This window comes from Calidris pugnax, unplaced genomic scaffold (assembly GCF_001431845.1).
Source record: "Calidris pugnax isolate Ruff unplaced genomic scaffold, ASM143184v1 scaffold70, whole genome shotgun sequence".
NCBI lineage: Eukaryota > Metazoa > Chordata > Aves > Charadriiformes > Scolopacidae > Calidris > Calidris pugnax.
The window spans coordinates 3,602,233-3,615,174 of NW_015090862.1; the positions used below are offsets into that span (position 1 = coordinate 3,602,233).

Sequence of the window (12,942 nt, forward strand, 5' to 3'; positions counted from 1 at the left end):
CATATGTTAAGCCAAATAATAATTATTTTGAAACCTCTATTGATGCACTTGCTGACTTTGTGTTATACACAAAGAAAATTGTACTATAATATTTTATATTAGTACTGGTGGTGATGAGAGAGAGAAAAATACCTTAAAATTGGAATTTAATGTTTTGATTTTAGGGTACAGTACAATTCTTGAGAGATTGTAAGAAAAAATTTAATTCCCCTGCTACTGAAAAGCCAGGACACACCATACCAAATACTCTTTACAAGATTTGTATTTTAATTTACAGATAATATTTATTTGACCTTTTAATGTGTTTTTTGTTTCAATTTTCTGACTGTAAAAGGGGGAAAAAAAGTAATTTGAAAGTCCTATAACTGGTGTACATAGGGAAAAAGAATTAAGATTTGCATTACATGTCTCAGGGATTTTGTATGTGTGGAGATGTGACATTGTTTTTATGCCCTGAAACTTAGTCCTTTAATGAAAGCAAGGCTACAGAATGAGCTTTTATTGAGCTAATGAGTGAAACCAGACAACTTTGTATTTTAAAACCAGAACTATTTTCTTCTTATAAAGTTAAACAGAAGTGGTATGAGTTTATCGGGTTAAGCACTTTAAGTATAAAACGTAACCCTTTTTTCAAGGTATTTTCACAATATTGGAAATCCTCTGGTTCCTGTTTCTTAAGATGTTTCGATGCAAGAGTACAGATAGTTAAGTATTCAAGATCTACTCTGGAGTTTTTCAACCATTTCAACTTGCAAAAAACCCCTTAGAATTTATTTAATTGAGAATTTTGAACTTTTAAGAGCTAGGAAAAAAAGAGGTACTTCTTTGATGGCGTTTTAGAAAAAAAAAAAGAATAAAGTAGAGTGTAGGTCTTCACAGCACTGGGGAGATTAAAACAAATTTTATCATTTTGTATTTCTGATTCCTGTTTATAGAGACTTGATGAGAGTAGCTGGCTGCATTTCTGACAGCACAGAAGAGTCAGATTAAATTAATGATGTGTAGCTAGACAGTCAAATAATTTAGTCTTTCTTAGTCTTGATAAAATGTTCCTTGGCTATTGAAGAAAAGAGATGTTCCAATCCATTTCTTCTGCCCCAGTTTTCTAGGATGGGTAGGGTTGGTGCTGTTTCCACTGATTTTAGTTTGTGAGATTGCTGAGAGATGTGTACTTGGAGATGCCTTTGAAATATAAGCTGTATACAACTTGCAGCCAAAGTCCTCAGACCCAAGCTCCAGTCCAGCTAATCTTGGTACTACAAAGGTGAGGACTGGTTTTCCAGCTGTCGCCATGGCAGAAGGTCCCTGTCTGCTCTCCAGGGCCAGATGTTTTTTTTGTTGGGCAAATGAGTCTCTGTGGCCCACAGACCACTTGAATAAGTGTTGGAGCATGCAAAAAGGAGGAAATGGCACCAAATGGCCCAAACCAGGGCTGCAGGAAGAGGAGAGGAATCCACCTCTGGAAGCTGCTAGGCTTTAGCTTCATCTTTGAGCCAGCACAGACTGGTTTTGCTGGGAAAGTAGTACAAAGCAGATATGTGGAGATTGGGGATAGCATCCATTGTTCGTTCAGTTCAGATTTTAGCTATTTTATTTCAGAAGATGAATGTAAATAATTGACAAACTTGAGAGTTTAGGTTGGGTGGCTTTCTAGCATGGGCCTGGAAAAATGCCTATGCTTTATATGATAAAGAAGTATGTGTTGTATATAAGGTCTTTTAATTAAAAAGATAATTTTCCAGTGTAAAAACACGTCTTTAGATTTTGACTAGTCAAACAATGACTGTGTTTTCTGTAACTTCATGCTGTTACTACAGATGCTAAAAGTCAGCAGCTGTAAACACAACCAAGAGGTTTATCCTGTCTTTAATTAGAGCTTCGAACAAAAGGACTGCTGCCTCAGTGACACACGCTTCTGAGAGCTAAAGGGAACATACATACAACTTTCCAAGATCTTGGTGGTACTGTTTCTCTAAGTGTTCAAATAGAGTAACTTGAGCAAAATCTCCTTTAGTACCTAATCATGGGAAAACCTGAGGTCTGCCATAAACCTCAAACATGGGCACTCCAGGACACCTGTGCTCTGTCCCATTACAGCTTTTCCCAGTGGAACTGGTGAGAATAAAATTGTTCACAAAGGTCCTTGTTTGCATTTTGAAGTTGGCAATCTTCAGTATGTATGTTCCTTTGGGCTAATGAAAAAACACATGTAACTGATCTGCATGACTGGAAGTGCCTGTATTATTTTTTTTCAGAGATGGAATTGTAAATCTGAGCTTAAACAGTAACATAATCAATGTATCGATAATATGCATCATATAATCAAATGTGAGAATATGCAGTGTTTATCACAGTGCAATCATACCAAGGTATTACTACACCAAAACCTTTGTGAATCATTGGGTGAGGGATTGTCACGTTTTGGTCATGCCATAAACAAGACACAGATTGAATTTTGAAAGCATTTATTACCTTTGTTGGAACTTATTGGAAATGTTTGCTGTTCTTTCCATAAAAACTTTCTTCTTCATTACTTTTGTGACCACCACCTCTCCCAAATACTCTGTGTATGAATATGGAGGGTATTTTGTTCTTTTTGGTCAGGTTTACTGTAGTTGTTTTCCCATTTAGTGGAATTTCACAGAGAAGTGAACTTAGATAGTGTTCGAAGTAGCTGACATGAGTCCTAGAAAGCAGGCAGTGTCTTCAGGCTTTAAGGATGATTGGTGAAGGTGTATTATATTGAAATGAATACACATTACAACATATACTAAGAAAAATATAGCTGAGAGTGGAAAGGGAAAATAGAAAAAAGAGTTTTATTCTCTTTTTATAAAGCAAATATATTTAACAAATATGTGGATATGCTTACATAAATATACAAGTAAATATATATAGGAATTGGTGAAGAAAAAGCAAATTCTATTTGGAGAAGTGTAATATGTTGTTACTAGGAGGAATAAAAAATTCAAAGAACTGGGAGAAAGCAAGTATAAGAATGATAGCCATAGAAACTTCAAAAGATACAATGTTTTAAAACCTTGATTAATGGCTGTTAGACTAACAGAGAAGCAGAATTTAGTCAGGGTCAGAAAGAATGATATTTGGGCAGAGTATCACTAAACAGGCTTTAAAAGAAGAGCACATGCTGATCAGTTTTGCTATTTTCACAGTTAAATCAGATAAAAAGCTACTACAGCATGCTAACATATCCAGTCAGGAAGCAAAACATTATCATATAGCTCCTTAAACCACTTGGATCTATGCTTCATGGTTAATTTAATTAACATCGAGGATTCTTTTAGATCAATCTGCAATGCTTTGTTGTTACTGTGTTTGGTTGGTTTTGTGGTGGGTTTTTTTAATCATGACATTCTTTGCACAAAATCAATAAATCTCAGTCTGCGGATGAATGTTTCATGAGTAGAATGGGACTAAATATACTGGATCAACTGGAATAGTTTACTCAGTTCTGCCATTGATATGGACTGTACAGTCTGACTGGTGGAAAACCAGCCCCCCTAACTGTATTTGAGGTATATTGCCTTTGTTTCTGTGAATCAGGCAGTAGGGGGGCTGCATTCCTAAGAAGCTGACATCTGATATATGTACCTCTGCAGTGGCAGAGCAATCTCAGTCTTAAGGCATACCATTTGGGTTTATTGAGTTATTTTTTAGAATCCTTATGTCTAGGTTAATGTGTGCCAGCAATCAAACAATGTTTCCCTCCGGAAAGTTTACTTTCTGTTTCTCTGTTTGATAATGAATGTTTCTTTTGTTTACTCTGAATTGGATTGGGCTCTTGTCTGAAGTTCTTGATGGAAAAGCTCTTGTGGTATCAACAGTGAGATACTCGAGTGCTTGTAGCAATCTTGGGAATGGTCAAAGCTGGAAGAAATGAAGAAATTCTTTCTCCATATCAGTGCTGCAGATTCAGATTCCAGGGTCAGAGTGTGGAGTGGGAATGATAAATGTACTTTACAGCATCACTTTTGGAGTAAAACACATTCTGGTCTTCTCTCCATTCTCACAGGCACATGATACTGCAGAGCTTCAAAAAATCAGAAGTAAAATCAGCTGGACGGTTGCCTCCTGCCCTCCTAAATAGGTAAACATATTACAAACACAACCAGGGTCCTTACCTACCTTATTTCTGTAAGTAGCTATAAACGTCCCCTCCACCCCCCAAATCAGCATCTGTCACTTTGTTTTGGAATGCTGAGCATAAGGGTCCTAAAAAGAAAACAAGAATTTAATTTGTTTTCTGGTTGTCAACAATTAAGTGTAGCCAACCAAAGAAACCAACTAAAATTATTAACAAGCTAACAGCATGCCTATTGCCTGTGGCAACACAAAGCTGATGGATGATGCAGTGTTACTCATTAAATGAATCTTTATCTGTGTTTCCTAAAGCTTGGATGCTAAATAAGTTCCTAAAACCATCCATATCATTGCCATGTTAAACTGCTGCAGCAGCTGATCTGTCACTGCAGAAGCTTTGTTTTGGGCTTATATTTATTAACAGTTCATTCTGTAATAACATGGTGCAACCCATTGTGAGACTTAAATAAATGGAAGATCCTTCTAGTAATAACCTTGGTAAGGCCAGTGAACTGAACAATACATTTGCTAAATAAGTAGTGTTCAGCTGATTATCAGCTCCTGGAAATTGTCATTTACTTGCTGTTTTCTTTGTCCTTTGTCTAGGGAGAAAGCGGGTTTACTGATGTGGATGCCTGCCTCATTTGCTTCACCAAAATGAGATAGGGCATGCAGGAGAGAAGGGAGATTTTTGCAAGTAGAACCTACCATGGTGAGTTGGATTTTTTCCCTGCTTCTGCTACAGAATTTCTCAGTGATGTTAAATGCATTGCTTAAACCAAACTTTTCACGCAAGTGTTGCTCCTTCCCTGGAAGTATGTTACACGTAACACTTGGTTGGCAGCAGTGCGGGATTGAGTTCTTCCCTACTGCTTTTTCCTCCCCTGCCACATGGGTCCACAGATCTGCTTGAGGGGACCTTCAATAAATTAAAGCAGCAAACTAAATGGAGCTGAAAATAATTACTTTCCACCACGTACACGAGAAAAGTATGAGAAACTGTGGCTTGTATTCTTGATTTGACACCACAGGGTCTGTCTTGAACATTATGCTGGAAAATAAGTACATGGGAAATAGATTTCTAATTTTGAATTGCTAAATACCCTCTAAATTTGTAATAAAGTGCAAGGACTCAAAATTAATAATGCTTTTTAAACTAATCTGTCTTCCTTGGCTCCATTTTTAAAATAGTAATTGCACACCTTACAGGCATATTCTTAACTAAACTCATTAATGTTTTGTGAGACACATATGTACTGAACAGATGAGCATGGAAGGAGAGAAAAAAATCCTGAACTTCCCTTCAAGAGGGTACAGTAGGGAAACAAACTGTAACAAAAGGTTACAGTAAGGGAAATTCCTGGGGCCACGCTTGTGTGGCCATGTGCAGCTGAACATTAGAAAAACCTGCTTATTAAGTAAGCCCTGTTGATTCTGCAAAATGTTGAAAAGCAGGGATCTTTAATGAAAATACCTGATTGAGGATATAATTAAAGACTGTATTATAATGCTTACGCACAAGAGAACGGAATAGAAGTTTTGCGTTTTTGCATTCACTGAATTTGACCTACAGGGAGCTATGGCCAGGATATTATTCTAGCACCTTGGCTGTGCATGCCATTGGGGAACTATGGCCTCGAGGCCATGCAGTGATCAAATTTTAAATGTCTACTACTTTTGCTAGAATGAACAATGTGTTATTCTATCCTCATACAGAGATAGAAGACTTCTGTGCATATTTGTGACTTTGGAAGCACTGACTTTTTTTAATGATCTGTTGTTATTATACTTGACATGCATTGTCAATTGTGAGATTCCCCCTCGCATCCATGTTGGAGGCTGGGTCTTGTTTTTTTCTCTTCTATGAATCCTAATAGTTTTTTGATCATAAATTGAAAGTTCAATGCTTAAGGTTGTCAGGATAACAAAATACCTGATAGACATCAATTTTCCATTACTGCAAACATGTTTTCTGTCATAGTTCCCTGTGGTGGTGAAGGAGTCTTAACAGAACTTGTGAAAGTCCATAGCACTGCAGCATGGAAAATGTATCTGCCTTGGTGTCTTCATTTAATGGGTTCCATTTGTTTCTAATTTTGAAGCTTAACCTTGGGTTTGAAATTCACTGTAAACAAATCTTTCAACAGGAATAGGGACTAACGAAGCCTATAGCTTCCTGTAGAGGCATCGCCTTTGTCCCTACTCCTCATGACAGTAATCCTATCTCCCTCATGGCTTCCCTTCTTTTTGCCTTCGCTTCTTCAGGTTTTCCTAGACACCCACTTCTCTGTTATCCCAGTTCTCACACATGTCTTCTCAGTGCCTTGAAAGGCCACACCAGGACAAGCTTCTAAGTAGAGGCCTCCTGCATGTTGCACACAGAGATAGGCCTGAGCACTTGTACACCTACAAATATGATAGATTTAAGTTAATTCAGAACTAATTTAAACAATCCCAAATATAATATCTTCTTTTATTATTGTTGTAAATTCTAGGAATTATTCTTGGAACTGTAAGGGAAATTCTTCCTAACCTTTATCAGTGTGAAATTTGATAACTTTATTGTGACCAACTTCCATTAAACACGTCAATTTTCTCTATAGTAGTCTGTAGCATCTTGTGAGATGATTCAGTACTTACGACCTACTAATGGTATTGGATCCATTGCAAAACCAAACTTATCCAGCATTTGTGAGCTCTACTGACTTCATACAAGGTCTTCATATAAACAGTGATTTGACTACATTTTTAATCATGCATTCCTTGAGCTGGAGCAATGAGGAAAGCCTTGTTTAATATTAAGTGGACTCAAGCCTGCTTCCTGCTCTAGCGTAAGCATCTAAATCAGATGAAAGTTATTATATACATGAGACAGTTTAGAACCAGCTGGAATTGAGCCTGGAGTGCAAGAAGGAGAAACAGTTTTTAAATATATCTAAATGTTTTAATTCATAAGCTGGTTAGTTGTGATGAGGATCTGGAAAGCTATTGGGAATATTATTGCAATGTGATGCTGTTCTGAAAACAAGGCAACACATTGAGCAGAAGAGAGGGAGTGCCAAATCTATGGAAAGGTGGTTTTTTGTTAAAATCTACAGCGTGGTAGGAGGCAAGTGTTATGAAGCCACTTGGAGGAATAACGCTTGTTCCTCTGGTATCTCTGATGACCAACTGGTCATAGGGCCTGTCTGCAGAGCCTCCTTCAAGAACTGCATGGATTTGTGATGGTCTGACAATGATCAAGGTGTGGCTGGGTGTTAACGCCCTTCAGAATGGCTTTAATAAGTGTTATGCAGGTTTTTGCATGAATACTTTGTGTTGTTAGGTATAGCTTGTTAAAAGAAAGTGCACGTATGAGGAGAGAAGGTTTTTAGCTCACTCTTGTGTCAGGAATAGGATTTGGAAGATCAGACAGAACTTTCTTATTAGGATTCTTAGCTTTGAAGTAGATGCACTTAAATTTACTTTAGGTGTCTTGATTCGCACTATGCCTTGTTGAGAGTTTTTAATAACTATTTATTCTACATCAGCCAGTATTGAAACTTCAGCCCTATAGATGTCAGGGAATTCAGCAGTGTTTCTCATGGTTAAATTCATAGCATCTGTCTTCTAGTTTGCTTTACAGAAGGGCCTTTTCATTACTGGATAATAAAGAGATACGAACCCAGCCACTTGCAGGGATATGAGAAAATAAGTCTGTCTATTGGATTATTTCTACATTTATTTTTTTATTATTCAAGATTACCTGAGCATGAATCATGAGATAAGTTGACCATGAGGAATGGATGAATGGGGGAGGCAGAACCAAAAGTATCAAGATAGCCATTCTAGCAAAACTTGGGGAACATAATGGCAGGTTCATGGTATTTTGAGTAGAAAGGAATCAGGAAAAAAAAAAAAGTGAAATTAAACAGAAGAAACCTCTAATCTAGCTAACTCTAACCTTCTCTTGCTTCAAAAGAATTTTTTTTAATACTTCTGGTATTTCCCAATCTGTTCTAAATGTAAGAAATTTTTGTAGCCAAGAGGGTGAGCAGTCATCGCTGATCATAGGGTTTAGGGCACACTGTTGGTGGCAAATTTTATTGTCTTCTTGCAGGTGCTGGTTTTACCTGCCTTTGAAATGGTCTATTTTTCTACTAAAATTTTCTGTTTAAATTGGAGATTGTGCTTTTAAAGCCTGAGAATTTTATAAGAATCCAGTTCGATCATGGAGAAGAAGCTGTAACCATTGTCACTTCAAAAGCCCTTGTGAGTCAGGACACTGCACTCAGTATCCACAAGCCCCTGTCTTTCTACTCGGGTGTCAGACTAATTTTATTTGTCCTTGCCAGCACTGAACAGATTGCATTGCTCTGTTCTGCTGGGGCAAAGTCAATCCATGTTAATGGCTTCTTTAATCTTTTAAAAGTGATTATTTTATTTGGGGCAGTGCCACCAGCCAATTCCAGTCTCTTGCTAGTGATAGTGGTCAAATAGAGATAAGCAGTGCCTGCATAAGACAAGTTAGACTCTAATCTTTCCACATTTTGTGCCTAATTTAGCTGAAAAAAATTCTGGACTTGGTTCTCAGGAGTCATAACTTTGCATGACTAGTCTAGGTTCGTTCTCCAACCTTGATTTCAGGTAATACCAGTTAGCACTTAATATGCTATTAGCTGTTATGTGTCTAATCTAAATCAAATCTATCTGATGCGTCTCATCTATATATCTGAAGTATTTAATTCTACAGTATACTTTTGTTAGATTTCACTTTTCAAGGTCTAGCAGAGTTGGATATTAGAATAGACCAGGGAAATCTGCAGATCTCAAGAAAAATGAGGAAAAGAAATTATCTATTATTCCACCTTACATTGCCAATCTAAAAATCTTTCGATGGCAAAACTCACTTCTAAGCATTTAGTCATTTCTTAGAAAAATAGATCCATCTTGGATATTAATTTTACCAACTTTACAGAACTTATTTCTGTGTGTGTCTCCTGATGCATGACTTGGAAAACTCTGGCTTAGATGGCTAAAGGTTAAAGGTGCAGATGCTGTTGTGTTGCTGTCTTGAAGCTGTACCTTGTGCTGTGTAAGCTTTTCAGTTTCTGGAAGAGCTACGGATGTCCTCTGTCTGGGCTTCTGTAAGGCTTTGACACAGTCCCACACTCTGTCCTCCTCACTACATTGGAGAGAGATGGATTTGATGGGTGGACTTGTTCAGTGGATGAGGAATTGGTTAGATGGTTCCATCCAGAGGATAGTGGTCAATGGCTCAATGTCCAGATGGAGATCAGTGACAAGTGGTGTCCCTCAGGGGTTCGTATTGGGACCAGTACTGTTCAATATCTTCATCAATGACATAGACAGTGGGATCAAGTACACCCTCAGCAAATTTGTGGATGACACCAAGCTGAGTGGTGTGGCTGATGCACCTGAGGGACGGGATGCCAACCAGAGGGACCTGGACAGGCTTGAGAAGTGGGCCCATTTGAACCTCCTGAGCTTCAGTAAGGTCAAGTGTGCAAGGTCCTGCACCTGGGTCAGAGCAACCCCCAGTATCAATACAGGCACGGAGCAGCCATACCGGAAGGACTTGGGAGACACCTCAGAAAGCCAACCATATCCTGGGCTGCATCTCCAGCAGTGTGGTCAGCAAGTTGAGGGGGGTGATCCTGCCCCTCTACTCTGCTCTGGTTACACCGCCCTGCACTGCTGCATCCAGTTCTGGGACCTCAACATAAGAAGGACATGGACCTGTTGGAGTGAGTTCAGAGGAGGGCCACAAAGCTGATCAGAGGGCTGGAGCACCTCTGCTGTGAGGACAGGCTGAGAGAGTTGGAGTTGTTCAGTTTGCAGAAGAGAAGGCTTCAGGGGGAGACCTTTTTGTGACCTTTCAGTACCCAAAGGAGCCAACCAGAAAGGTGAAGACTTCTTAGCTTTTTAACTTTTTAGCTCTTCAGCAGGGTCTGTTGCAATTGGATAAGGGGTAATGGCTTTAAACTAAAAGAGGGAAGATTTAGACTAGATAGAAGAATTTTTTTATGCTGAGGGTGGTGGCACTCTGGCCCAGGTTCTCCAGAGGAAGTGGTAGATGCCCCGTCACTGGAAACATTCCATATCAGGTTGGACGGGTCTCTGAGCAACCTGATCTAGTTGAAGATGTCACTGCTTATGGCAGGGGAGGTTGGACTAGATGGTCTTTGAAGGTCCCTTCCAACGCAAACTATTCTATGATCAGAAAGCCAACCATATCCTGGGCTGCATCTCCAGCAGTGTGGTCAGCAAGTTGAGGGGGGTGATCCTGCCCCTCTACTCTGCTCTGGTTACACCGCCCTGCACTGCTGCATCCAGTTCTGGGACCTCAACATAAGAAGGACATGGACCTGTTGGAGTGAGTTCAGAGGAGGGCCACAAAGCTGATCAGAGGGCTGGAGCACCTCTGCTGTGAGGACAGGCTGAGAGAGTTGGAGTTGTTCAGTTTGCAGAAGAGAAGGCTTCAGGGGGAGACCTTTTTGTGACCTTTCAGTACCCAAAGGAGCCAACCAGAAAGGTGAAGACTTCTTAGCTTTTTAACTTTTTAGCTCTTCAGCAGGGTCTGTTGCAATTGGATAAGGGGTAATGGCTTTAAACTAAAAGAGGGAAGATTTAGACTAGATAGAAGAATTTTTTTATGCTGAGGGTGGTGGCACTCTGGCCCAGGTTCTCCAGAGGAAGTGGTAGATGCCCCGTCACTGGAAACATTCCATATCAGGTTGGACGGGTCTCTGAGCAACCTGATCTAGTTGAAGATGTCACTGCTTATGGCAGGGGAGGTTGGACTAGATGGTCTTTGAAGGTCCCTTCCAACGCAAACTATTCTATGATTCCTACTAAGCGCAATGTCTACTTTGGCAAGAGTTTTTTTCTGATTTGTAAATAAGCCCAAGTGTCTCTTGCCCCCCTCGCCCCCTTCACTTCAGTGTCTGCTCTGGGCTTGTCCTCTGCAAAGAATTCTGAAAATCTCTAGTTTGTTTTATACATCTTCATCAGACGTTTGCTGTCTCCCCCAGGTCTGGTGGTGGCATCACCTCAAGCATAACAAACTACCACTTACAAGTTTTTAGGAAACTGCCTTTTGGGATGTAAGCAATATCCCAGAACTTTTCTGTAATGAGAGGCGGTTATCAATAGAAAACGGATCTCACTTTTAATTTTCTGATGCAGTTAACATAACTTGTTCATAGTGATAAGACAGAAATGTTACTCTGTTCTATTTAAGTGTCATCTTGGCTATTGCTGTGGCAGTATTTTTACGGAAGTATGTTGGCTTATTATAGAGTAGTGGCATTTGGTTTTGCAAAGAACTGGGACACATTACCTGTCACTACAGGCAGCTTACTCTTAAATTCATCATTTGGCAGTTACTGTTAATTTTAAGCTAATTTAAGACTATGTGCCATTTGATTGTAGTCTATTTGAATTCAATATTGAATTTGTCTTAGGAATCCCCATTAAGATACAATTAATAAAGACTAGCTGTTGTATTAGGATACTCGGGCTGCTCTGCCTACCGTGGGTGGAAGTAGAAGTGTGTTTTAATTACAGGCAATGCTCCATCATTTTGAGATTTAATTGCTAGGTGGATTGGTTATTTTAATAACTGTCTATTATGAGATAATTTTGTTACATAATAACAATAATATTGTTGTTGTACGAGGTAGGTATTGTCAGTGAGTGCAAACACGTAGCTTTGCTTTTTCATATGTAGAAAACAAACATTCTAGTTCATGCTCTTTAACTCTGGTATATGCTTTTACAGGTTTCAGTACTTATTTTAACAGTGTGGACTAGACTAATTTTTTCTTAGTCCTCATGAAATCATAATACATTTGCTATTTACCAGGAGTAAAATACTGCTAAGCCTTGTTCCATAGTGAGAAATTCAGAGTCATGCTCTTTTTTACAAACTGGTTAAATCATGGCTTTCACCACTGAAAGAAGCTGTGTCTATGAGGCAGTAACTTCACACAGTTTTTCAGGCCAGTGTATCAAAACAAAAATTTACATCTTGGTCCATTCTGTCCAAGGTAGGTTCTCATGGAATTCCAGGAAATTTTTGTTTGTCTTGAAGATTCCTTGTTCACAGTAAAGCTGTGTTTTTTCCAAGGTTCTAGATCCAAATGAAAAGAATTAAATGTATGCTTTAAAAAAAAAAAATCTGTTCTCACTGGACAGTCCAATCATCAGGAAGTATTCTTAAGAAAACATACTGACTGGTTCAGTTTAGAGCAAGGGTCTGTCATTCTAAAAAGAGATCCACCTTAATCGAAGAAGACCGTAATGAATTGTAACATAAAAATAATCTGTATAGAGCTGTGGAAGTATACAGTTTAAACATTTAATGCAATATAAAGGCTTTTGTAGTACCTAAACACTCCTGTTAAAATTACTTTGCATGAAGTCCCTGAGAACTTGTATTCCAATGTATTTACAATATGGTGCGCATATTAGCTCAGTGTCTACATACTAAGCTAGTAGACAGTGGCTACATGATGAAAATATGATCTTTGTCTTGCCTGAAGTATAACTATTTTAGATAAGGTAATTAGAAAATTCAAGTTTCTAGTCTATTAAACCTTTAAAATCAGGACAGTTCAAAATAAATGTCATCTGTTCTAGATATTGCATGGGCTCTGTAATAAATGTTTAGCATTGCAGAAGCATACTATAGCCCAAACTAAGTTTATTCAGATTCACGTACTTATAAGTAAGTTAATGTAGTTTTGAATTACCTCTTTTGTGAAGACAAAAAGAATGTCAGTAAAAATAGACAAAAACTATCCATACATTATCTCTCGGTTTTATTAATGTATATAA

General features: G+C 38.5%; 1 protein-coding gene across 1 annotated transcript in view; it reads left to right on the top strand.

Annotated features, from left to right (window-relative positions):
- The first annotated feature begins 4,030 nt into the window (after nucleotides 1-4,030).
- OTUD7A (OTU deubiquitinase 7A) overlaps nucleotides 4,031-12,942 on the top strand; it is a 91,360-nt gene continuing 82,448 nt past the window's right edge. Inside the window, exons 1-2 of the mRNA XM_014944614.1 lie at nucleotides 4,031-4,108; nucleotides 4,708-4,813. The gene's annotated coding sequence lies outside the window, so the exon portion shown is untranslated. The remainder of the gene's footprint in view (nucleotides 4,109-4,707; nucleotides 4,814-12,942) is intronic.